The sequence below is a fragment of the Corvus cornix genome, chromosome 3, assembly GCF_000738735.6.
Source record: "Corvus cornix cornix isolate S_Up_H32 chromosome 3, ASM73873v5, whole genome shotgun sequence".
NCBI classification, from domain to species: domain Eukaryota; kingdom Metazoa; phylum Chordata; class Aves; order Passeriformes; family Corvidae; genus Corvus; species Corvus cornix.
The window spans coordinates 22,769,708-22,797,362 of NC_047056.1; the positions used below are offsets into that span (position 1 = coordinate 22,769,708).

General features: G+C 41.8%; 1 protein-coding gene across 1 annotated transcript in view; it reads left to right on the plus strand.

Annotated features, from left to right (window-relative positions):
- The window catches only part of KCNH1 (potassium voltage-gated channel subfamily H member 1), a 177,329-nt gene that overhangs the window by 50,843 nt on the left and 98,831 nt on the right, over window positions 1-27,655 (plus strand). The window lies entirely within an intron of this gene.

Sequence of the window (27,655 nt, forward strand, 5' to 3'; positions counted from 1 at the left end):
CATGGAAAAACATGGGAAAACATGTCATTATATGGAAAAAGATAGAAGCTTCTCTATGGTGATATTTCCTCCAGAGGAGGAGAAAGTCAATCCTTGCTAAGCAGAAAATTAAAACCAAATACCTAATGAAACTTAATTAGCAGCACAGTGCCTGCTGTGGAAATGTGAATCTTTGCTTCTGATGTGTGCTTTTACAGCAACAGTGGTGTCACATGCTGAGATTACATGTGCAGTGTTAAGCCTGCTGAAGGTTAGTGAGAGAAAGTATCAAGACAAGCATTCGTGATCACACAGGGATTGGGATATTTTAGTTATAAAATTTGTTAATTTTGTTGTACCTTTTTCCACTGCCAAGAGTCCCATCATCCTAATAAAACACCCCTGTAGGAGAAGGGAAATTTTCATAAACCATGGATAAAATTTTTCAGTTTTCTGATGAGAAGGTGCATTAGACAATGTAGTGGTGTAGCACAAAACAGGCTTCCAAACATATTTCCTGATGAAGGTGCCAGTTTGATAGGAAATATCCTGATCTTTGGCTTATTGTTACGACCATGATACTAGCTAGAACAAGAACCTCTAGTATGATTCAGTATTATTATTTAGTCCTATGCATAATGAATAAACATAGCCTTCAAAAAGTCATGAATGTACATGGGGTTGTTTTGGACTTGTACCTGTTCCTAACTCTTCACATGACAGTGTGGCAGAAAGAAACTGAATTTATGCATAAAAAATGTTGATTGAGATGAGCAGAAAGAAAATGATAACATTTCTTTTTGTGTGTTTTATCCTCTGCTCATTGGAATACCAATAAGTGCTGTATCAAAAGACTAGTGGCTTAAACAATACTGTGGCCAGCTAAGCTTACAGTCACAATTTCATTTGCAAGATCACCTTTGAAATTTTTACCTTATCTTTATTTCTCAAAGAAACGGACATTTCTGGAAATGGTAATTGAGATGGTGGTGAACATGTGTGAAAATATCTTCAAGCCCCACCTTTCTTGCATGGGCTGTATGTGAGGCCACCCTGCAGAAAGTCAGGGTGCAGTGCATGGCAGGGACTTGCCTTCCACTGGTGGCTGTCTAAGAAGCTACAGCTCTGTGGGTCCTGGATCCATTCAGAGCCACAGCACTGCATTTGCACTCTCCCTCTGATTATTGGTGTAAATGGTCTTGACTTCAGTTTGCTCCTTGAGCTGTGCCTCCATGGTTTGGTAGGGGCACTCAAGAGCTGCGTTCCTGGAGTGCAGATGTTGGCATCAAGTAAAGGGAAAGGAAGAGTTTACTTTTGGAAGTGTGAGTTCTTCCTGCTCAGAATTATTTTTACTACAATGATTTGATTGTGCAAAATTCTTGTACCTCTGGGAAAGGCTGGTCATGGTGTGTGCATTGCCAGGTGGTGTGGTGGCTTTGCAAGGCTTTCAGGTCCTTGTTTCTAGCAACCTCGGTTCTAGTTTTGTTTTGGTTTAGTGGCTCAGTATCTTGAATAGTTTCTGAAGAAGAAAGGTGTGAATAGCAGTGATACTTTTTTCTTTGATCTTGGAATGTTGTCTGTTGAGCCTCTGTTTCTGAGGAAGACTTGCTGTGTAAACAAGTATTTTTAAGACATACATTGCTGTCTTTTCCACTGGCAAACTGACTAAAAAGTTTGTGCTACAGTCAGCACAGGACTGTGGTGACATCCAAACAGGGTGCTTGTGTCAGAAAGGCTCAGAATATTAGAGGTATTTGAAAGCAGTTCTTAACTAGTGCCCTTCCATGTGCCTTTAGTATGCTTATGCCCAGAGAGATGGAGTTAACGCTCTGTAATTCCACCTTCCACAAGACAAAATTTGGTTTGCCCTGCTGCTCAGCCACTGAAGTGCCCTTCTCTCACTGTTTGCTCCCTCTGTAAAGCTGATCCCATGGCAGAATTACATTTGTGTTGCATTAACTCTTCATAGACACACTGACCACTGGTAGTAGTACTTTGCTGTGATGCCAGATAACTGTTTGAAAAAGTAGGTAAGACCGTTTCCATTTTCTCTTTTTTTCAAGCTTTCATTATGGTGAATAATAAATCCAGGTAACTTTTAATTAAAAATTTAGAAATAGGTTAGTGAAGCTGTCCTGGACCAGTGGGAATTTTGGCTGAGTGCAAATGTTGACCCAGTAAAAAGTTTAATGTATGTAGCTTGTAGGAGGAGTGGGTACATCATGTTAGCTGTGCACAGATACTGCGAAGGGAATATGGTGTGCGTGGGTATTGAGCCCATGGGGCTGGCTGTGTTGGTTGGGTTTACACTTGGGGCAAAGTCTAAGAAAGCATGGGTTTGTCTCAGCAGCCCTGGTCTCTGCTTCAGGGCCTCCTTCTGCAGCGAGGTGTTCTTGTGCTCTCAAATGCGACGATGCACGTGCTGTCCCACTGACCTCATTGTGGCTGCAGTTTTCAGAGAGAAAGTGTTTCGCTGTTGGTTCTTTTGATCCGAGAAGGTGCAGCCCCTAATTAGATTTGTGGGGGGTTGTGGTGTACTCGTAAGCCCAGGGATGTTTCGTCTCTTCAGCAGCTCCACCGGAGGGGGTAGGTGAAAAATGCTCTTGATTCGTGACCTCAAATAGTGCACATCTGTTTGGGAAGATCAAATTATTTTAAAATACAGATGAAATACCCAGTGGCTGCTTTTAACAATTTCTGTTCTGTGGAAGCTTGTGCTTCATATTACTGTGTAGCTGCTTTTCCTGAACATATGGTAAATTATAGTTTTGCAAAGCAAAATATCTTCACATCTGTGAACTGACCTGCATGATTTTGCCTCACTTTCTTTATTGAGTGTATGTGTGTGTAAGTATAGAGAGAGAAGGATGAGTGTTACTACGGGAAGTAAAAGCAATTAACTCCTCAGCTTCATTTTAAATGAATCAAAACATATTTGCTTATCCCTTTCCACAGATGGCCACTAAATTGCTAATTAATAGGGAATATGTCTACAGACAGATCTTTCAGTGAGGCTGATGTTACATAAAACCAGGCTTAAAACCATTGTCTGGGTCTGCAGAAAGACATATATTTTCCATTTTTAATACTTGAGGAAAAAAAAGTGCTGTTTCAATTTTTGGTTTCTTCCCTGTGGAGACATATGCCTTGAAATTACAGTCTTTATATATTTTGTTCAGTGAATCTGTCAGGTTGGGTTGTGCTTTGTTTATTTTTCCTAAGCACTAGCAGAAATCAGAGGACTTTCATTTGCAGTTTTTGTATCTGGGTACTGTGTCAGCAATCCCCTTGCTATGCAGGTGGAGTAGGGATGAACAGTTTTAAAAATGCTTGGCATTCCTGACTTTTGACATAAAATAATACTGATGGATGCTTGCCTATTGGGATTTTGAGCAACGGAGGAAAATCCATCATTTTGGGAGCCTTTTGTTAGTATTCTCAGTTGCGTTGAAAGATCCCAAGCTTTTGGTGCCTGTTTATGCTAAATTCTCCTTTGTTAGGTAGGAACTTACTGGAACCACAGGGCTTGACTCATCCAAAATATGAAGGAAAAGGCACATGTTTGAATGCTAAACAAAATCATAAATTCCCCTGTGAACCCTATACTTAGACCAGATAGGGGAGGGGTCATGGAAAAAGAACAAAAGTGGGAGTTAAAAGGTCAGATTCATGAACATGCATGGTCACATATTGTGATGAATTGTCAGCCACTGAGTTCATTAATCAAAACAGTCCAGAAACCCAAGCCACTCATCTTCCTTGATGATGTGCAACACAAGCATCATGCAGTCCTGCAGCACTTCAGCTGTTGTCTCTGATTAAGGTAGACACAGATCCCAGGAGAATGGAGTAGCTGTCTCAGCTTTGATCAGCTTTGTCTGTGAATAGTTTCTTTATCATTAGACCAAAAAGAAACCCCAAAAAACAGATAAAAAACCTCCACCACACAAAACCACCCAAACACTCCAGAAATGATAATAACATTAGGTAAATTTGAAAACACAGGCAGTTTTGTTTACAGAGGCACTTTTGTTTACAGCACTCTTGCTGAAAGGAACAGAAATCTGCCCTGGTAATGTGACCATCTGTGTGATCTTTAAGAAAATCTTAGTGGCAGGTATCATGATACACCGGTCAGTGTCGCTCCTTCACACCCTCACAGAGGATTAGTGTGCTTTGGTGACCTCCAGCAGGGTAGGAAGTGTTTAGAGGCTCTTGTGAACAAGGATAGTGAGGAACTGGTAAAAACTGGACTGCTGCTATCCAAACAGCTGAACAAGGTATGGAGGCATTGCAGCATCGTGTTTGATGATCTTCCTGAGGCATGATTTCCCCCTCATAAAGCAGGTCATCAGTTGAAAAGGAAGGTCATTTACTAAACATGTATCTAAGGACAAGAGAAACACATTTGCTTCTAGGTGATGGGGGAACGTGTTGGAATCATTTTTGCTGGAAGTTGGTGGCCTGAAACTGAGGGCCAGCCATGTGCCAAATTCTGGCTAGGTTTGCTGAGGGTATCATTCATGGGTGAAGCACAAAGGCCTAAGAGATTTTAAACCCAAAGCAACTTTCTCTATGTTCATGGGTATTGCCAGTGCAGTGTTTTGGGTTTGGGGACATGCTGGGAAAGGAAAAAGAAACCTTGTCTTGCAAAAGCTGTCTCTTGAATTCCTGATCTTTGTCACATGCCTGGCAAGATGACAAAAATCTCTTAGATGCCACGGACCTCTTGCAAGCTCCTGAAGTTGCAGATGGCATGCTTTCTATATGGCTGATAGCTTTGCATTAATTTTCATTCTCATCTATCTCAGCCGCCAGCAACATGACTCTAGCCAGTCATTCCTAATTTAAAGGTCTGGATTTTTTTTTTTTTTTAATTTCTTTTTAATAAGTACGGCCAGTCTTTGCAGTTCTGTTCCTTCACCCCTCTGTGTTGTGCTTTATTACTTCTTATTTGATGCTATTCAGGATATTTGAAGAGATGGTTTGTTATTACTGTAATTGTTAAGCAACTGTTTGGGATTTCTGATTGTTATTTGGCTTGGATGATATTGGAATGTTATTTTGCTCCACTAGAATGAACCACCAGAAGTGTTGTGGATATATGTCTGTGCTACAGCAAGTTTCAGCAAAGTGGCAGGGCTGGTAGAAAAGTGGGTAGAGTTTCTCTATAGGTTAGAAGAGGGTTTAGCTATTAGGACAGGATTTGGTCTGGTAATTTCTAAAGGTGAAAATATCTCAATTTTTCTTGTTAAGAGTAAAGAATGACTAAAAACCAAGCAAAAAAAACCCCAACCCAACAAAAAACCAGCTCCAAAAACCAACAAAACCTACCAAAACCTCAAAGTCACTGTGATAAATAGAAATAAAATGGATCAACAGCGTTGTTTTTGGCTTTTTGGATATATAAACAACCCTTCAGACATCCAAGTCCTGAGGGATGCAATTTTCAGCGAAGCGCGTCGGTATTTCTCATCAGCAAGCGTGGGGTGCACCGGGTTGTGGTGGCATTTCCAGCCCCACTGATGAGCCGGAGCGTCTGGCCCACGCCGAGTTACACCACTGACACTCAGTACAGACAGGGCATGGAGGAGAGATGCGATCAGTGCTGACAGGCTTCACAACACAGTGAGCTCCAAAGTCAGAATTTAGCTCTTAAAAGCTGCCTCCTCTTTGGCTAAGGCCATCCAGGACCTGCACATTTTTTCAGGATTGCTTGTACTGAAACACAGCCCTGTTCCCCAGGACTCAGTATTGGGACCAGTCCTGTTTAATATCCTTTTGAATGATCTGGATGAGGGGGTTAAGTGTACCCTCAGGCAGTTTGCAGAGGACACCAAGTTATGTGGCAGTCTTGATTTGCTGGAGGCCAGGAAGGCTCTGCAAAGGGATCTGGACAGACTGGATTGATGTGCTGAGGCCAATGGTATGAGGTTCAACAAGGTCAAGTGACAGGTCTTGCACTGGGGTCACAACAACCCTGTGCAGCTCTACTATCTTGGGGCAGAGTGACTGGAAAGCTTCCCAGTGGAAAAGGATCTGGGGGTGCTGGTGACAGCAGCTGAACATGAGCCAGCATGTGCCCAGGTGGCCAAGAAGGCCAATGGCATCCTGGCCTGTATGAGCAATAGTGTGGCCAGCAGGACCAGGGCAGGGACTGTCCCTCTGTGCTGGGCACTGGTGAGGCCACACCTCAAATCACCTCTCACTGCAGGAAGGACATTGAACTGCTGGAGTGAGTCCAGAGAAGGGGAACAGAGCTGGTGGAGGATCTGGAGCACAAGACTGATGAGGAGCAGCTGAGGGAGCTGGGTGTGTTTAGCCTGGAGAAAAGGAGGTTCAGGGGTGACTTTGTCACTTTCCACAACTGCCTGAAAGGAGGGGGTAGCCAGGTAGAGGTCAGTCTCTTCTCCCAGGTAACAAGTGACAGCGCAAGAGGAAATGGCCTCAAGTTGCACCAGGGAAGGTTTAGATTGGATATTAGTAAAAATTTTTTCATGGAAGGGGTGGTCAGGCATTGGAATAGAGTGCCCATGGAAGTGGTGGAGTCACCATCCTGAAGGTTTTTAAAAGACATGTAGATGTGGCACTTGGCATGGTTTAGTGATGGACTTGGCAGTGCTGGGTTAATGGTTGGACTCAATGATCTTAAAGGTCTTTTCCAATTTGAATGATTCTGTGGTTCTATGATAAAACACTGGTGTTAAAGCCAGGAAAAAGCCTTTAGGTGACACCTATGTAAAGAGCAAATTCCTACAAAAATCATCTCCAGGCTAAGATGGACTCGAAGTTGTTTTTCAGGTCCACAACGCCAGTGCTAATGCTGTAATAAATCTTTCTTAGCTAATGACCATGGTCATATAAGGAGTGGCCCATTCATATGGGATTAGTCCTCTCCTCACCCCAACACACTTCAAAGCAGGAAGAAAGAAAGTATTTTTGGTGAGTATATTAGTATGGTAGTATTTCGTTTCCTGGCCTGGCTTGGGAAGCATAAATGAATTCTCTGTGAGATGTTATTTCTTAGTATACAACGACTAACCAGTATTCCTTTTCTTGTTATTTAAAGCATATATGACCAGATTAAAGCTAGATTAAAGTATTGCTATTAAATTTTTGGCAAAATATAATTTGGAAAGGGCAAGGGTAAATTGCCCATGTACCTTTGGCTGTAGGAAAAAGAACATAAGTGTTCCAAAGCTATATCACATACCTATGCTTTATGAATTGTTTCATGATATGTCATCTTGTCGTAATGACTAAAAATTTCAGGCTGTACTTCAGCCTAATAGATCTAGAGAATCACCCTACCTCAGAATACACTAGAATTTAATTGCTAGAATAGTCCCAGGATATAGTCCATATCTCTATCAGTACTGTGCAAATCCAACCAGGACAATTTTTGAAGTGAGGTTTTTTTAAAAATTTCTAATTCTCAAGGTTTTTACAATCCATTTCTGTCCTGCAGAGATTAATGTTGCTCCTCAAGACATTGGACAGCTTTTGAAAGAACTGCAAATGCAAATGGAGAAAAAGTAGTTTTGTTTGAGAGAAGATGGAAGCTATGAAGTGTGAATGGTTTGGTTTTTCCAGGATTTGGGGAGAGCTCACACTACAGTAATGTTATAGATAATTGCCTTTTCTCTTTTTGTTGCACAGCATTTCTAAATTTTGTCTTTTAACTCTGTAATAGGAAGGAGGAGGAAAATAAATAGGTGTCCCAGGTGTGGGTATCTCTCACCTGGTATCTTCCATATCATGTGCAGGATTTTGCTTCCTTTAGACCATTTCTAGCATTACTTCTATAAGTAGGTTTAAAACACTGAAATGTGCGGGCTTTATCAAACTTTCATCAGCATGTGTAACCAACTTGTTTTAAAATCTAAAGGTACATGATTAACTCAAGTTAATTTGTGAGAGAAGAGCATGATGCATCCAGAATGTGGACTGAGAGCAGAGGAATATAAAAAGAAGAAAGAATATTTCAGGCAGGTGAACCAGGGGATAATATGCAGGATAAATATTTGTTCCCTACAAAAAAACCACAAAGAATCTGCAAGAGATAGAGTGCTTTGATATGCAGGACAGCAAACTTGGGGGTTCAGTTTACAAATTTATTCTTAAATTGCTGAATTACACAAGTGCAATCTAGAAGAGCATGGTTTGTCTGTCAGAGCTATATTCTGGATTCCCACCTGTGGAATTGGCTTAATACATACAGCATACAAAAAACATGACAGATTTTTCATTGTCTCTGCATTCCTGGGAGGCCTTTCCTTAAGCAGCCAACTGTATGGCTGAAAGATGGCCATCCTGGACAAGGATTTGGTTTTACACAAGTCTACTTCTGACTAAGAAAAATCCAATTAGATAGGCATGGGGGGAAAACAGTAAAATAGCACATCCACCCATATGACACCTTGTGCCACTTGTCATCTAATATGTGGAATATGATAGAAGTTCTGAAGCATCTTCTAAGCACTTTTCACTTCTGCATCAGTTTCAAAAAATGATATCGTTATTTTAATATCTAATTGCTGCTGGACTCAAACAGGCCTCCTACAGGCTAGAAAGTGTTAGAGTAGAAATAGCTTGCCTAGCTGGAATGTGTAAGTGGTTTATAAATCATGATATGACCCTAACTACTTGGATGAGCTGTCTCATGACATCTTGAGAATGAGTAAGGCTTAGTTGTGCTTACCAGATCAGTGAGTTTCAGTGCATTTGGCTGCTTTTATATTTTAAAGAAAGATTTGGCTGTTTGTAAAAGTGATAGGTAATGTTTTAGAGGAGGCAAACGCTGCTGTGGGTCATATGCAGTCTATTTCTTGGAGTTGAAAGCTCTGAAATACACTAGATCTGAACTTGAGTTATCTGAGGACTTATCCTATCATAAGCAGCAGCCTGATGGAGGAAATTCTGATCTACTGAGAAAATATGGAATATATGTAAAAGTATCAGTATCTTTTTATCCACAGTACAGCAACTCTTGCTGCTACTGGTGTGAAAAATGTGGAAGGACACAAGTAACATATTAATAGGTCTTATTGCCTGGAAGGAAAGTAGAAAATTTATTCTTCTAACCAAAGGGTTTTGGCAGCCAGTAGGTTCTAAAATCTCAAGTGCCTTATCGCAAAGAATGCAACAGTTGAGGTTATTAAGGCCTGACTGTTCTGACTCACCTCAACATGAATTAGGAATGCTTTTTTCCTTCTTCTTTGGAATCAAACTGCTAACTGTACCAAGTGGTGTGGAATTAAATTTTTCTGGTGAGATGATAGGCAAACCTTGCCTTTCCCTATCACCATCTCTAAAGCAAATATGTGTTGGTTGATGAGTGCAGGTGAGCAGGATGATTCAGGGTTGTGGTTTGGTACTTCTTCATTGTTATTGCAAGGATCCTGCAGGATTTTCACTACAAAATAAGAGGAAGCTGGAGATTGATAATATCTTCTAAGTGTAACAAGGCCAAATTGAAGGAGACAGCATTGGACTTGAGATAATTAACTTCTGTCTTTGAACATGAATGAGGAATTTTTTTGCAAGTTATTTTCTGATAAAATTAAGATTTACTAGGAAAGCATGAAAAATAATGTTGGAGGTTTTGGGTCATCCTGGTCCACAAAGATCTTACACAGTCTCAGAGCTTCTAGAAACTTCATCAAGTGAGTTCTGAAAACTGTAAACTTATTTATTACAGTTGTATCACTTACTTGACAGTTTGTACTTTTTGTACAAGTTTTGCAAACTATGAAATAGCACACTTGCTCCAATTTTGAACCAACCCTATCCTAATGTTCCTTTCCAAAATCTTTTCCCTCTTTCATATTTAGAGAGCAAATGAGTCGAATTTCACCTCCTAATGGTCAGGCCTGCTGTGGCACTTTGTGTGGGTGGTCCTGGACAGTGTGCATCTTTTTGCATCAAACACACAGATCTGGCAATGATTTGGTCTTGGAAACAACCCAATATCCACTGGGAATAATTCACAGAGCTGCACCCTAAATCTCATGTGGCCTGTTTCCAGGTCTCTTTCCCAAAACGGACCACTGCTTTTCTCTCACTTCCCTCAATAAACCTTCATTTCTGGGCCTGTCACCACTCTGAGCTTTGCCATCCCACACTGGCAGCATCATCCTGGTTTTCGTGTTTTTCCTCACGAGAGAGAATTTATTAAGAAACAAGGAACCAGAAAAGATACTCAATTTGACTTGTTCTGCCCCTTTGCTTTTTGAGAGGGAAGTTGTTATAAATTGTAATTCCTTGAGTTTCTCATTCCTTAAACACTTGCTGAATTTTAAGATTCTTGTTCGGTTTGGTGCATTTAAATGCAGAGGGAGGGAGGGGAGGGGGAAGGAAGGTGATTTCCTGTATTATAACAATGCAAATAAGTTTTGACTGCTTGATTCACTTCTGTTTTGAGTATTTTTGATTCTACTTTTTTTTTTTTCTTCATAAAAGCCTTTCTTCGCATGACCTGGAAAATTATAAAATCAATTTTATCAGGAACGAAGTATGCCAAAACTAAAGTTTTAGGAACTGTCTTTCTCACACTCCTTGCAAGTAAGCTGACTGCAGGTTAGCAATAAGATGACAGCTACAGAATGTGTGAGGGGGGAAATGGGCATTTTCCTGGAAGGGAGCCTTATTCCACATAAAGTTAGCAACCTCCTGTGAAAATCATAGAGGAATTACCAAACAGAGAAATTACATTGAGCAAACCAGTGTGTCATGTGGGTGCTGCACACACTGTGGGCATTGGAGAGGAGAAGATGACCTATCAGTGTGCCACCTTTGGCCTATAATGCTGTTCTGATGTACCCATGGAGTGAAAATAATGTCTAATAGTGCTCTGAACCTTCATGTATATGGTAAATGAAGTGACAGGAGGCTGTGCCAGAAGCTGTCTGGAAGAGACATTGCAATCCAGCTGCTGGTGCCCTGCAGTGTGACACAGGGGAGCTGAGGCCCACATCCAGCTGAGGTGGTAGCCTGGGGTGTTACCTTCCATGACCTATTTTCCCTTCTTTGCCCTTCTTGTGTATTTAGACTCTGTGCAGGGAGGTAGAGAGGGACCTGCCTTACGTTCCAGATCCTCCTGTTTGTTCTCCAGGCTGTCTGCAGTGGTGTAGGTGTTTCTAGGAGGCACCTGAGAACAGTGAATCACCAGTAGGTGCTGGAATGGCACTGCAATATGCCATCTGACCAAGAGGGCAGCTTTCTGGAAAAAAGGAAAAGGGGAGATACAGATGAGTCAGGATTTTTTTTCCTCAGTGATGTAAGAGAAGACAGCACACTTCTTGTGAAAACTACAGGAGTCAAATCAATCAAAACTTCTCCACGTAAGTTTAGAGGTATGAGAACAGCAGTACCGGTGAGGCAGAGCTCTGTGTGATACTGCCAAGCACCTTCTGCAGTATGACTTGAAGCTGCCAAGTAGATGGATGCTCCTGTTTTCCAGTGATGGCATCAGAAGGTCCTTTCAGGCCAATACAGTTGACTGTCAGCTTTTTTGGGCTTCTGCTGGTCAGTTCCTAAGTGCACTGACAGGTGTGAGCTGGAATAATGTAGGTTACTGTGATTCCTTTGCTTCTTTCGCTTTTATGATGAGGTGTGTGTAGGTGGGCGAAAGAGAGAGCAGGTGTTGAGAGAGAGAAATAGAACTTGAAGTTGAAACTAAGGTTTCTCCTTTTCTTTACAAACTCTTAAACTTCTTTTTTGACTGCTTCCCAAAATAAACAGGAACTAACATGGTGCATATTTAAGATGGTTGTTTCCTCATGCTGGTTACAGACCCATAGTCCAAAAGATGGGCAGTATTTCTCTTCTTCGGCCCTTCTGGCTGAAAGAGCATGGTTTGAAGTGTGATGATGCATTAAAGCAGACAAAGACTTGAAAAGGGAATTTGAGAGAGTTATTTATGTGAGGAAACATGCATGCTGGGGCATGAGGTGTGGCCAGTTGACTGTGCTGATTTTATCAGGTTTGATATTGTACTGTACAAAGTGCATGAGATTCAGATTGTGATTATGCCAACATAAAAGATATATCCCTTCATGAGGGTGCAGTTCAGGTCCAGAATGGAATTATCTTTTATTCATATGCAGCCTTCAATAATACAGAAGACTGGAGGGAAGACTACTGTTTTATGGGACCATTGTGTTGTTATCATTGGGCAGCCAGACAGAAGAAAATGCTCTGAGTCATTGCCAGTTTGGGTTGAAATGGAAAATACGATACAGCAGGCAACTATATCCAAAAAGGTGTGAATGGTTCAGTACAGGGAGTTCTGGTACAGCTGCCAGGGTCCAAAGCACAATGAAATGGGCACTTCAGCAGTGAAATACTGGGGTAGATGAGGCATACAAAAAGTGAGGAGGGGAACAACAGCCTGAGGGCAACCACACTTCTCAAGCTGTTTGCCTTCAGTTGGGAAGGTCAACAGTCTGCTGTGAAGCTTGTTTTCTCCTCTTGCATTGGGGGACTAGCTGTGTAGAACTGGTCAGGAACAGAACTAACTTTCTAGCCTTGCACACTGCACAAACAGGTGTGAATCAGTGTTGATGACACAAATACTGCCCTTGTGGCAGTAGTTACATGTTTTCCTTCCTACAGCTGTTCTGTAAGCAACATCATGACTGTACTCACTCTCCAGAGATTTGATATCAGAGAGTGTCAGAGGGGGACAGCAGTGGGGAAGAATTCTGGGAAAGCAGCTCCATGTGAATGAGAAATATTTCCTGTAAGCTTTTGATGTTGGTTATTGTCAGGGGTTGGGGGCAGGATCTGTAGGGCCAGGCTCTAAGGTAACATTAGAGATGGCAGAAGAGTTTGATTAATTTTGGGTAAATGGGCAGCAAATGAAGCTTCTTCCCAGAAGAAGGCAATATGGGTTGAAGAAAAGGAAGAATTTAAATCTGAGACTGCTATGTTTGTGCATGTGTGCATGCTTCTAGTACTGCTTTTTCCTCCTTTAGTTGCTGTCTCTTAACGTACACTGCCAGAGAGTACTGCTTTATACTTTTAAGAGAAGAATATTTGGTTTTGTACCATTTTCTATGCAGTGATGCACAAAATGCTTGACACACTGTGATGTTTGCCTGGGGCCACACAGCCAAATTTCCTGCTGGTTGCTAACAGGAAAGTTTTGTCCTTCAGTAGCTACACAGCAGTACTTCTGTTTTAGCAGTTTTGGAGGACTTTGCCATCAGTTGCCAGCTGCCTGGTGAACCAAGAGCATTCCTGTAAAGCAGGGCTGCTTTCCCAAACAACCTGCTCTTTAAAATGCCCATTGGTTGTTGGCCATTTTAAATGCCGCAGGATTTCTTGCTTCTCACAGTTCAACAGGCTGTAGATTCATCTAAAGTGCAAAAAGAGCAGTTACTGCAGTTACAGCTGAGAAACAGCAAGTTTCCTCCCAGTCTCTGCTGAGCCCATGCCCAGGGAGGGTAGGGGAAGCAAGCTGCTCCTTGGTGCCCCAGTTCTGAATGGCCAGGTCCCCTAGGAGAGGGAGGGCAGCACAGAAATGTTCCAGCTGAAGAAAATAACACACAGTCCACAAAACCTGTTTACCCTAAGGATCAGATTTTACTTTTGCATCAATTTCTCCTCTGCTGATTCCAGTTTATGCTGTTCATGAAGTGTTCTGGGAGGAGCTGCAAAGACTTGACTCTGTGAGAACTGTCAGTGTTTCAAGATCGTCTGCAGTAAAGAAAAGTAAAACACCTTTCATTGAAGGGTTGGATTTCTTCTGAAGTTGACTCAGAATCTCTGCTTGCACATGCACTTACGCTTCCCCATACTGGGGCAGATTTTAAAATTATGTCGATTTTCAGTGTTCAAGCAAAAAATGGCCTGTTGGAGGAATTGGAGATTATTTTGTGTGCTGTCACATCCTTTTTGACCAGTATTTTTTATGGGTGCTTGATAATTTGTGGTTTAGCTTCAGATTTTCCCCACTTGCTACACTGCAAACCTGACTTTATGTTGCTAAGCCTCTGAGGCAGAATAGATTTATAATTCATTACCTTTATTATTATCACACTTAAAAAAACAATGAACCTGGCATTAAGAATTACAACTATCTGTACTGGTGACCCACTGGAGAACTCTGACCTTGGACAACAGGAGACAAGAGAGGCATAAGAGAATATGATTTTTCAAGTTAGGGATGTACATACCTATATGTCAATGGCATTTAAGCAGAATGTTTAATAGAGAAAATACAGATGAACTGTAAAAGTTAAAATGTGAATTAGAAACTAAAAGAGAGAAGCCTAGCAGCATAGGCTAATTCTACCATCTTAAATCCCCTAGTTATTTGTGAAAACAACTGCACTTTCTTCAGTGCTGGCACTAATATTTCTGGTCCTGTCAGGTAGGAGCTGCACCTTGCAGATATGCACTCTCTCCCAGTATCAACAGATAAGGTTAGCGCTGATATCTGTGCAACAACAAAACCATATTGTGCTTCTGAATGCCTTGTGTGTGGTCTCTGTGCTCTTTCTGTGTAGTGAATACACTGGGTATGCTGTAATTTAAACCATGGACTTTAAAAATCATGCTTGGACAAGCAAACAGAGCATAACAGCTATGATAACAACTATTTATCAGAAATTGTATGGCCAGCAGGACCTGGGAAATTATCATCTCCCTGTACTTGGCACTGGTGAGGCTGCACCTCAAATCCTGTGTTCAGTTTTGGGCCCCTCACTACAAGAAAGACATGGAGGTACTGGAGCAAGTCCAGAGAAGGGGAACAGAGCTGGCTGAGGGTCTGATGAGGAGCAGGTGAGGGAGCTGGGTATGTTTAACCTGGAGAAAAGGAGGCTCAGGGAGACCTTATCACTCTCTACAGCTGCCTGAAAGGAGGCTGTAGCCAGGTAGGGGTATGGTTTCTTCCCCCAGGTAACAAGTGACAGGATGAGAGGAGGTTGCACCAGGGAAGGTTTAGATTGCATATTAGTAAAAATTTTTTCATGGAAAGGGTGGTCAGGCATTGGAATAGAGAGCCCAGGGAAGTGGTGGAGTCACCATCCTGAAGGTATTTAAAAGACATGTAGATGTGGCACTTGGGGAATGGCTTAGTGGTGAACATGGCAGTGCAGGTGTGGCAGTTGGACTCTATCTTTAGGTCTTTTCCAGCCTCAATGATTTTATGATCATCAGTTCAAAACAGCTTGATTGAACCTGTGTTTTCTCATTAGAATGGGAAAACAAACACAACCCAAAAACAAAGAGCTTTTTTTACTGATGGCTTTGTTCATTCCACAGGCTGATGATGTGCTTTGTGTTATTCCATATGTTCTGAGTCCTTCCTACTATTTATGATTTTACTGCTATTATCTGTCTGCTGTCATCATGATAGCATTAGAACAAAATGTAACAACATCTATAATTAGAGTTGTCTACACATTTTCTCTCTATTTTCCATGTGACTCATATTTGTAACTTTCTAAATCTTTCCATTTTCAAGTTAAGATAATCAAGGTCAGCCATCTCTGAGAGCAAGGATGGTGTTTATCCATTTTAAAAAATGGTATTTTGATCTTCAGAGCAGGTATATAAGAACAGCAGGGCTGGAAATTGAAATTTGGCAGCAAGAGAATACTTGTAGAAGAGAATTCTTAGAAAAAACCCAAGTCTTCTTTCAAGAAAGATACCAACAATGTAAGGACACCTAATAGTGACCAATTGGTAAATGTTGAACTTGAAAGACACTCAAGATTATGCAGTTATTGAGATGGCCATATACATAGTTTAATGTCAGTGGAAGTGCTGAATAGACATGAAAATTATATGTATTGCCTTCTCTGGATGAAGCCCAAGAGAATGAATCATGGAAAAAGATGGGCATGTGTAGGTCCTGCAAGCCACTGCTCTGAGGACAAGATAAGACATTTAGGCACCCTTTAGCTGCCAGTGCCCACAGCCCAGCCTGGCAGGCTGACCACAGCCACGTGCCGTGGGGAAGCACCCACTGGAAGAAGCAGCATGGGCTGGCCCCCAGCTGTGGCAGCAGTAGCATCTGGTGAAGAAATGGTGCTGCTGGAACCCAGGGCATCTGGGAAGCTTAGGAGCACCTGGGAAAAGGTGATGGGTGATGGACAGATTGAACTTTTAAACAGTGGATTAATAACTGCATTAGCTAGGCGGGTCTTTGATAGCTGTGCCTTTGTAAGCTTGCCTCAAACAGCACAGCTGTGGTTTTCTGCACAGGGGGTTCTGTGCTTGACCTTGCCCAAGCTGTGCTGCTGTGCACAGGTGCTTTTTAGCATGTCTGGTTTTCAGCCAAGTGTGACTTTTTGCTTTTTATTATAAAAGCTGGGGCTTTTTATATTGGGGTTTTTTTGCTGAGATCCTTAAAAGCATCCTCCTTTGTGTCTTCTTCTGGGGAGTAAATTCCCTTCTGCTGTGTTTCTCTCTAGTCCAGTATGATACCAGAGAGTGTGGTGTGTGCGTCATTTCAGGCACTGATTTTTAGATATTCAGGACTGGCCGTAAGCGAGTTAATTGGTGATGCTAATTGGTGATTAACCTAATAATGGCTTTGATTATGTTAATTAAACTGTTGTCCCGAACAGCAGCTGTTAAATCATTTGTCTTCAGGCTGTCCCTCAGCTAGGGTCCTTCTGAAACCTGCTGGTTTGCATCGGCAGGGTTGAGTACTGAGTGTGTGATACGGACACAAGTCTCAGCACCACCACTGTACTCAGTTTTTTCCCTTTAATTTTAAACTTTCTCTTGTTAAAACCCTATGGTAAAAATTTAAATGTCATTGATCAACTCCTCTAGTGTGGTTCTCTGGAAGTTCTTCCCAGTGTAACTCTTCTCCAAGGTGATGGGAGAGAGCCTATGGGACCAGTTTATGCTAATTTGCCTTTTGGTGCATGTATGCACTTCGTGGGATGCTTATGGATGCTGTGCTGGATGCACAAACCATGAGAGAAGAACGCAGCAGTTCACTGAACATACGGCTGAGAAGGCTGGGCCAGGTTGTGGCTTTCCTGAAAGCAAGGAGAGAAGTGGGTCTTCTATACGGATTGTTAGCTGACAGAGAGCAGTGAAGGAATAAATATATTAGAAAGAAAAGACGGTAACTATGGTGGAGTGACTTCTGTGGCAACACTGATGCTGCTGCACCTTTTCCAGCATAACTCAGGCCTTTACATATTTGAGTAAGTAAGCTGACGTCTCAGACTGGCTTGTCCACAGCTTTATAGCAATTGTAGTACTTCCCATGCTGCTTTTTAGCATGCTTTCATCCAGTCAGAACAGTTGAAGAGACTGCAAATGCAATGAAAAGGGAAACTGGGCAGTTCCATGCAAATATATATTATATGGAAACATAGATTTTCCTGACACTGCCCTGGTACCATAGCATTTAATGCTCAGGCAATGAGTACAAAGTACTAGTGCAGAAATTATGTTGTCTTAATGCTGGATTACTGAAATTGGTGGCAAACACACACAGAAGGATGAATTTAGCTTTGTATGTGTGTTAGAACTACTATTTCTACTTGCAGAATATTTCAGTTTGCCCCTGTTTTGTGGTTCTGGTCTTTTGGAGGCATTCAGAAGCCCCACATTGTTTAGTTTGTTTCAGCTCAGGGTGCTCTGAAACTTGAAGTATCAAGCCTCAGGTCAGAAAGAATGCTTTTCAGAGCTGAGGAGCATTTGAAATTGATGGCACATTTACAGTGAATACCTTTCCAGAAGACTGAACAGCACCAAGCCTACAGAAGCCAGTTCCTTTAAACAATGCCTTATCCCTTGTGACTGCTGTGATGATTAAATAACTGCAGAGTTGAAAAAGTTTGAATGGCATTTGCCTTGAGCATTCTTGTGCAGTACTTTTTTTAATGAGCTCCCACGCTGCCAGCTTGCAACTTCTAGTATTTAAGGCTCTCTTTGTGCTTCACTCTTATTGCAATGTTGATAAATTGGGTTTTTTTAAAGACTTTTACTAGCACTTGTCCTTGTTGCATGAAGTGTGAAACCATGGATTAAGGCAAGTAAAGGTTTTATGTTTATTACTACTTAATTCGGTTCTAACTTTAGTCTAGCTGGAAGTCTAAATGTACTAGACCATAAGTACGAGGGCAGAATAATACAGGAAGGATAAAAACTGTGATAATGAACCCTCAAAGATTCCAAAGTATTTTTTAAGACTTAACAAAATATTTTTACATTTTAATGGAACCGCTGTGACAAGACTTTACCACTATGCACTACTGTTGGGACTGCTAAAAGGATGTTGCTCCTCTTCTAAGACTGAGGAAGAGGAGACTGTATGAAGTACCAGCAGAGGGAGTCGGGACTGGCCATTAAATACTGGAAATTTTCAGATCACAGTGGTCATCATCTGGAAGGGGAAACATATTCTTAATGTGTGAGGTGAAGTGAAAAAGGTTTCCCTTAAGAATTTTCTGCCTTTTGGGTGATACATGTGTGTGATTTTTCCCTCCTGCATTCGGATTAGGAATATAAAAACACAGTCTGTTCTATTTTGGGTATCCTCACAGTGATTCCATTCAAAAATGATTTTCTGAGCAATTTCCCTCTTTCCCGTGCCCTTCTCAAACCACACTTATATGAAGTATGGAATGTGGTAGCTTTTAGAACTGTTCAGGATTTAACACCTCTAGCTTGTCACTGATAGAAAAATAATGGTAAATAGGATACATGCACAGAGCTGGGGAGGAAAAGTGGTTCAGCATTCAAAATGTTGGCAGCATTCTCAGAAGAACCACTATCTCCTCTCCTCTCAGCTGCAGAGCAGTGGTCTCTAGATGGATGGGGGGTGGATGCTGTCTCTGATGGCACACTGATGGCAAGAACTTGGGCAGGTGAAAATGCTCTGAAGAGATTTGTGACTGTTTAGAAGCTCTTGAAGCTCTTTTCGTCAGTCTGCAGATTATCACAAAGGACTTCATCCCTCCCTTTCACACCTTGCTTGTGACGACTTGTTTACTTAGGCTTTGTATGAAGGATATTGTTAGGACCCAATGTGTTTGTCCTCTTTAGTGCCCTCTGCAATAATCTCTCCGGGTTTGTTGTCTAGTCTCCTTGGCTTGTTCTAAAGTGTTTATTTTTTCATCTTTCTGGCTTATTCCCTAAGCTTTCATCATTGAAATAATGAAGAAAAGCAAATAAAAATCATAGAGTATTTGCTTTAAGATATGAAAATTGATCAACTTATATTCATTAGCCTCTAGCAAAGACAGCATTCTCACTGGAGTATTTGTTATCACGCACTGTGTTCTTTTGGTCTGACTTGCTCAGTCTAAAGTGTCTTTCTTGGCAATCACAATGTTGACACACTCTTCAAACAAAGTTTTTAGGGATGCATGTAAGCCACAGCTCAGCCTTCTACTGCTGCATTTCACTTACTGATCTTGGTGGAACATGGTCCTAACTCAAACTGTTTCTTCATTAAGCAGGCTTTTGGTACAATTTCTTTTTACTGGAATAATGGAGATTCAGCCAGAGACAGTGTTTGTCTTCTGGAGTTTGATTACCAAACATTCAGAGAGATTGGTGATTGTTGCCTTCTAGAATCTGTAGAAGCTTCTGGATACAGCAAACATGTGTTATGACCTGCAAAGGAAATAAGCTGATAGGCAATGGGCAAAGCAAAAGGTGAAAAAACCCTGTTGCTCGTCTCCTCAGTGCTGACAGTGTGGAGCTGGTGCACAAGGGAGAGGCCCTGAGCTGGCAGGTTTGGGCTGAGTTCCCAGCTCTGTCACACACTCCTCTGTGGCCATGTGCAAGCTGCTCCTGGTTTCTGCTTTGCCTGTCTTGCCACTCTTAATTCTTCACGTCTTACTAGTCCAGAATGGCTTTCACTGTGCTCTGTACGCACCACACCACTGTGTATCTATTGCCTCCCTCTGCAGTGCTACTGAAGTGTGTCTTTTAATCTTCGAGGGTATTAATATCAGTAAAGCCAAGCCTGTGCAGAAAACTGGACATTTGAACTCTCTCTGTACTTTTTTCATGAGTTCAGTCATCAGTTTCTCCTTTGTGTTCTGTGTTCCTAACCTCACCTGCATTCCTTTTCTGCTCTTCCACCCCATGCTTACATATTCCCTTCTTCCCCTCCTCTGATCTGTGAAGAGTCCCAATTCTCCTGACCATCTAATTTAACTTTGATTCCCTCCTAGTCATTAGGCTTCTCTATGGAGGCCAAGAAGGTCTGGCAGCCTCTTTGATGGGTTTGCTAAGCTGTTGATTTAAATTTTACAGGCTTTGTGATGCAGAGGGACTGTTAAATCACTGCTTCCATGTCAGGTTTCTGAACGGCTGGAGGAAGACAGGGTATTGAATAGAAAATTGGAAGAAGTGAGAGAAAACAGGAGGGGGTAGAACTTCTGGAAGGAAGCATAAAGAGTAATTATGGGCCAGGTAGATGACAAGAATCTGACAGGGAGAAATGGCTTTAAAGAAGAGTGTGTGTGCATGTGTCGATGGAGAAAGGCAGGATAGAAAGAAGACAGAGGGACATTTGTCAGAAGGAGCTGGAACCATGGTGACTACATTCTGAATGATCAGCATCAGGGCTGATATTTAAGGACAGCTTCAAGAGGTGCTGATCAAGAAAATCCAGCTGTGTGGTTTCAGGTGGAGTCTTTTATTAAAACACCAAAACAACAACAGAGTCAACCAAAAAACAACCAGAAAAACAATCAAACCAAACTCAACAAACAAAAAACAACCCCAACAAACAAAAACCCTAAAAAAATCCAAACCCTACCATCCAGGCTGTGTACCATTCAAAGCATGTCAAGAGAGCTTGACGGAAAAATATTTTAATAGCCTGCTGCTCTTCTGCTGATTGATTACAGCAACAGCTCAAAGATAAGCATTCTGTCAAGAATCATTAATATCTGTCAGCCAGTAGTAGCTATACAATATCAAAAATTCAAGCTGTTGAAAAGCATTCTATCCTTGCCTTGTGCTGAAGACCAGTAAATGAATATTCATGGCAGCACACACAGGTTACAAACAGTTCTTCACATAGCTTTCAAAAGATGAGCATGCAGGTTATTACCACAGTTTAGGTGCTAAAATAAGTTCCTGCATTTTTACTTCTTTATACTTTGACGACTTCAATGCCTGTAAATGACATGGAATATTGTTTGCCCAAATCTTACTATTCGTCTCCAATGAGCTGTAAGATTTCCTTGTTGCCTCCATCAGTGGGAAGGAAGAATTCAAGAAGATCTGGAAGATTTAAGGTGCTACTTAGGTGATCCTGTATGTGGCAGAGAATTACAGAAGGCAAGTTCTTCAGTGTTTAAACAAGGAAAAGACTTGGGACAACTGCTAAAACTCTTCTGGAAGTCCTCTGATGTTGTGAAACTTACGCCTGATCTGTAAGAATTATCTGGGAATGTGACCTTAGTGACTGCCATGGGACTGCTGCAGGGTTAAGCTAGACCCAGTGTTGTGTCAGCACAGTGGGCATCTGAGGGGACTTTCCTTTTGGAATCCAAAGATCAGAATTTAAATTCAGGAGGAGCCATTGTTCTTCTGTTGTGTACCCCATGTCACAGTGATGAAAAGTTTACTCTGAGGTTTGACTCCTGATGATGCGCTAGAGTTTACTTATGCTGAGATTTTGGTTAATTTCACCAGTTGCTGAAACTGCCTTATTTCCCTGTGATTCCTAAGACTTTGTTCATGCACGTCTGTGAAATCACTTCAACAAATCTTAGAAATTACCTTTTTCCTAGGATCTCTTGGGAGTGCTAGGATAGTACTTGGCTGTGGCTGGCCAAGTAAAGCTTCTCTGAGCAAGCCTGCCAGAAAACACATTACTCTGTGGAGAGGTGAGAGCAGAGAAGTCTGTGTTTATGGCCAGAGATATCTGCCTCTTCCATTCTAATCCGTTATTTCATGGTTCAAAGGCTTCAAGGATGTGGAAATGTTGGGAACACACCCCTGCTATATTTATGGAGACTGGAACAGCTCTTAGATACAAAAAGTAAAAACTCTTTTCCTTTCTTTTCTCTTTGACTCAAAATAGCCAGCCACCTTTAGGTGGAGGAACTCTTCAGAAAAATAGAAGACCTGAGTTCAGGTCTCTGCTCCTGCACTGATATTTGAAACACATATCTGTTGTATCCTGGAGGTTTGCTGATTGCAGGAGAGCACAGTTGAAGTCTTCCCAATCGTTCTTCCCTAAGCAAGGAAAAGCTTTGTGTGCCTAAATATTGGATGAGGTTTGTAGCTGCAAATTACTGACAGAGGTATTTCATTACCTTTGAGAGTCCCCTGTACTTTCTGTTGGCCAGCTTCAGCTTATTAGCATCTGCAAATGCCATTCCTGTGTGCCTCACTGGTGCAGGCACTGCACAAGCAGAATAGTTCTCTAAAAAGGTCCCAGTGGGATAGTAATACATCCTTACTTCTGACTATGTATGTTTGTTTATGTGCGAATATATTTGCATTTTGTGGTGACTTGCTAACAAAGCACAAAATGCAGCTACCTGACCTCTTTTAGAGAGGTCAGATGATTTCTATGTAATGTTTACTTTAGAAAGAATTTAGGCAGTATCTGTTATGCAATAACATCTACCCCTGAATATAATGATAAATATAATCCTTTTTAGAAGTGAGGTGTGGAACTCCCTGCTGTATGCATGTTTACTGCTGCTTTTAGTCCTGCTGAGTTCTAATAAAACAGCAGACTCAGCCTGGAAGAGAAGTACTTTTAAGACTGGAGCTATAAGAACAGAAATGAATACCCATTTCAGAAAGGTGGGCTGTAACCCTCTCCACCACTCCAGAGGCAAGTATTCCTCTCACAGTCATCAAGTAGTCCTCATCACAGTCGCAGTCATCCATTGTTTGTCATTAAAAACACAAAGAGTTGTTCCAGTTATTTTTTGATAAGCCATATGTGTCTTCACTAGCCTGTCTTTTCACTTGTCAATAAAGCAGGGCCCCCTGGAGAAGCCACTGTCTACGAGCCATTCCCATGTCACATTCCTGTACATACTGTGTGCACCTATTGATTTTGGTCTACAAGCACACCTGTGATTAGTGTGTGGGAGGAGCAGGACTCAGACCTTGTCATTCCAGTGACAATTATTCTTTTACCACCCCAAATTAGTCTTCATCTGTAAATGTCATCTTTGACCTCATTGGTTTAGTCAACATGATTCCAAAATTCATTATTCTTATTTGTGTTACGAACAGCATTAAATCTTTGTAACTGTTTAGTGATACCAGAAAAGGGGAGTTTTTGGACCACTTTGACTTTAGGTTTGTTTGGGAAGCGTTTGAAAATCCTGTATGGAACCTGTATAGTCACACAACTTATTTATACTTGTTGCACCCAGAAGTAAAAGTTGTGCATGTGCAAGAAGGGATTGGCGGGTCAGTGATGAGCACCTCACAGTCTGGCTGTGATTATTGAAGTAACAACACCCCAAGGTTTTGTTGCATCAAAGGCTTCAGACTGAGCTGCAGAGAGGCAAAGCAGGCAGGTGCAGCACAGTCCAGTTAAGTGCAATAGCTTTAGGGGCTTAATTTCACAGTAGAGGAGATGTGAAGTGACAATTAATTGTTGTCCTTATGTCCAGTATCCACTAATCCTGTCAGGTGCAGCCATGCCCTTAACTCTTGCTGGCTGATCTGTCACCTGAGCAGACCTGGAGGCTCCTGGGTGATTGGCACAACCTCTTTGGTGTGTGGCCACTGCAGAGGTCACTGCTGGTTTCGCAGTGTGATGGCTCAGAGCAAAGTCAGCTTGAAGGGCCTGCTGAGTGTGAACCAGGTGAGCTACGAAAGACACAGGCTTCCAGTTACACACTTTGCTGTTGTTTTCATGGTTTTATTTAACTAGTTTTAGGTTTGGGGACAATACAGTTAATCCAAAGAAGTTTCTTCTCTCTGGAGTCTGTGAGACAAGGGATATGCAATTTTTCCATCAGCTGTCTGGTTGAGGCCAGCACTCCACCGCCCACTCTGGTTCACTTCACAATGAAACCATAGTACCTCCATCCCACTCTGCTTTTATATTGGGGTAATTTATAGGCATTAAAATTTTACCTTTTCTTATGTTCTCAGAGAAGACAAAACCTAAAAAAAGACTGTGCTGTACTTGCTACATAGACAGCTGAAGCTTTTGTAAGTCACTGGATGAAAGTTAGTGGTTGAAGAGAAAGCTTTGCCTTGGTATTTCTCCGAACTGTGTCCTTAACTTTCATCACAGGCAGATGTGCCCACACCTTGCAGCAGTGTTTAAAGCACAGCTGAGTAGAGGTTTTAAGCCTAATGAGAAGTGAGATCACTGCAGTCTCAGGGGAAGTCTTGGGTCCTTCCTCCTTGTGGTGTCACTGGTGGGTTCAGATCTGAACGTGCTCAGCAAGAAATGCAGCCAGCTACAAACTTCCCACATGGGTTCTCTGGTGGGAGTAGAGAGAAGCCACCTGAATCCAATTATCATTCAGAACAAAGAATTACTCTAAATACTGCACTCAAATGTAGATACCTTAATTAAATGAGGTTGGAGCAATGACCAAAAGGAATCAGGCTGGAGAATTTTGCTTGGACTTTGCAAGTGAGTTTAGCCATTAAACTCTTGTGTTACCTCACTGTTGGGGGGCAAATTTTGTCTAGAAATTATTATGTATAAATGCTGGATGGTGGTTTTGGTGTGCAAAATTCAGATCCAGTTCTGGATTGTCAAAGGCCATGGACAGGTTATTGCAAAAATGGGCCAAATAGTTGCCAACAGGAACAGGCCTGAGCCAGCAGGGCAAAGTCGAGCAGTACGTGTGGCAGCATTGTAGGGAAAGGACCAGAAAGTTTGGATAACAGATGATCTCCTAGATTTCCCTCCTGCAAGGCCTCGTAGAAAGGATCATACAAGTCCCAGAGGAAATAGGGTGAACAGAGGAATACTAGCAACTACATAGGTGAGCAGTTTCACATGAAGAGAACTTTTTCTAACCGTGGCTTTTGATTTTTGTTTCTGTTCTTTTGTTTGCGTAGTTCTATTTCAGTAATAGATTTTAAAATGAGAGTTGGTGTTTAATTGGGGGAAACCATTTGAGCTAAGTTGAGGGTAGATAAAAACGAGCTTTGAAAGAAAAAGCCTTCATATTGGTGTAAATGAGTAAAAATCTAGAAGCAGTATCTGGAGATTTAATTTTAACCAAGTAATTGAAAATGGCCATGCATTACCCTGTATAAACTGTAGAAGAAAAATTATGCCCTTAAATGGCTCAGTCATCATTTAAATGGTGATCTGTTCATTAGTGCTGGGAAATGAAATGGAAATCCATTTCAATTTTCTAGACAATTTAAATTTTATTGTCCATAAAATTCCACAAAACAGTAAAATAGTGTCCTTTCTCACAAATTGCAGAGGATTTAATCAGATTTGGCATTTTATTAATTCTCATCATGGTTAAACCTGCTAGTGAAAACATTGAGCTGAAGTTATCCTGTGTCGGTAAAAGTGTCCCACTGGTGAGTCTGCCCTGGTATGTTTGGAATAGAGATAGATTTTGCAGCTGTTATCTGTGTGTACACTTAGTTTCCTCTTGGTAATCAAACTGGCACATGCAGCAAGATCTTGATGATGCTCCATGTTTTTAGCATGTGTACTTCAGTGTTGCTCTAGACTAATCCCTTAGGACATTCCTGAAGATGTTGGGATACATATGCTGTTCTTTACAGGAACTGTAGTTGTTGTAACTAGTTGTGAAAATCGGTACATTTCCTTGACATTCTGTTTTACCTTATCAGAGGTAAACCTATCTTGTGGGGAATAAAATTTGGAGAGGTAATTGGGAAATTCCACTTTCTGTAGAATCTTCCTTTTTCTCTAGTCTTACCTTTGATTTACCATGACGGCTTTTCCCATTTCAGATCTTGCTGTTCCATATTGTTATATGTTGACTGAAAAAAAATTTGATTCTGCAAGGAGCTTTCTGTGGACTCATTGATTAAACAGTTCCTGGAAAGTCTGTTTGCTATCAAGGGCTAAGGCCCTAATTTCAATAAATGAGTAGGTATTACTGTGTTTGGAGTTAGTCATAGCTTTCTGTCAGGTTTAAAAATTTACCTGCAAGTTGAGGCAGAACATACATCTTCCCGTCTGGTTTATGATGCACTTTTGGATGTAAAATGCTGCTACCCTCACTGGGACTCACCAGTCAGTGGAAGTGCTGGGCTTTTCAGAGAAATGGATGCCTTCAGGTAATTTAAGTAAGAAGAGTCAGGTGAACTCATTGGTTTGCAAGTGCTGTTTGTTTATAGAATAAGAGTGTGCAGCCCTGTTTTCCTGAGAGACACTCGTGGCTAGGGATTTCAAAGACTATCAGCTTAAGTCTCACTGTATCCAGGATGCTCTTCTCTTTAATTCCTTTTGGCATCATGCTTCTGTTGTCTTCTGTAGGTGTCCCTTTACAGCAGAACTGTAGCGTATAACCAGATTCTTACTCCTTAGTTTTGCAACCAAAAACACATCTAAGTCCTCACAGGCTACTTTTGACTTGTGCATCTGATTACTTTAGTCATCTGCTTTTCTGCAAGCACATTGGCTGCAGTGGAGTCTATGGCTGCCATTAAATCCCCCCCGGTGACTGTTGGCACCTTTCAGGGTAAATATAATACTAAACTGTAGCTGTCAAAACAAATGAGTGATGAGCTTTGTGAATCAGGATTCCTGCCATTTTACTTGTTTGGACACTTCTCAGTTTGTCAAAATCCAGATTTTACAGTGTTAATTAGTGGGACTGTATCGCAGGGGGTCTGATGCTGCTCAGTGCCGGTGTGCCACAACCTTCCTAGAGAGAGTGTCCTCCCAAGAACAATTAATTCTTCCAGGGGCAGTGGCAGCAGGCCTCCCTGGGCAGCAGGTGATCCCAGCAAGTGTAGCACCTTCTCAGCTACAAGCGATTCCAGCTCTTGTGATTCAGCTCCCCGTGAAATCACCCAAGGCGAACCCGGGGACAGAGAGACAGGAGCCTCGTATGGCAATTCCACAGAGGTGGCTTTCATTGTCCAGCAGCCCCTGTGAAGGGGAGGCCATGGACAAAGGCTCCCTCATCAGGGGCAGAAACAGGGGGCTTTTTATGGGAAAGGCAGGGGGTGGGGTAGAAACCAACTAGCCAACTGGGTACAGGCTATTGCCATATAGAAACAAGGCATGCTGGGGGTGGTTCACTTTCTCACCATGACCTTGAGGAAGGTTACTTATCTCTGGGAGAGTCTTTTTGCTCTCAGGCCTCTGTCCTCCAAGGGAGTGCTCCACAGGACTGTGTTAATTAGTCAAGTGGTGCTGTGCAGAGGTTGGAGCCTTGGCCAGGGAGGTAATTGCCACCACCCTTCCTTTGTATGGATTGGCAGGAGGCTTCATCTTCTCTTTTTGTAAGCAGGCTTTTTAATCCAAGATGCAGCCTTTCATAGAGAGCAGAGTGGTGTTGGCCCTTCACTGCCAGTTTGGAGAGAGCTGTTTATGTTGAAAAGCTTTCTTGTAGGGCTGATGCTGAAGTTTGTTCTATTGGCTTGTACTCACTCTGGCTCTGATTGCGCCTCTGATCAGTTTTGCTATGTACGTTCTTCCACGCTGTTTATCTTAGCCCAAACATGCTGAAGGCAACAGCAAAACCTGTTAGAGAGTTATACTGTGCGTGATGCTTGTGAGCCAAAACAC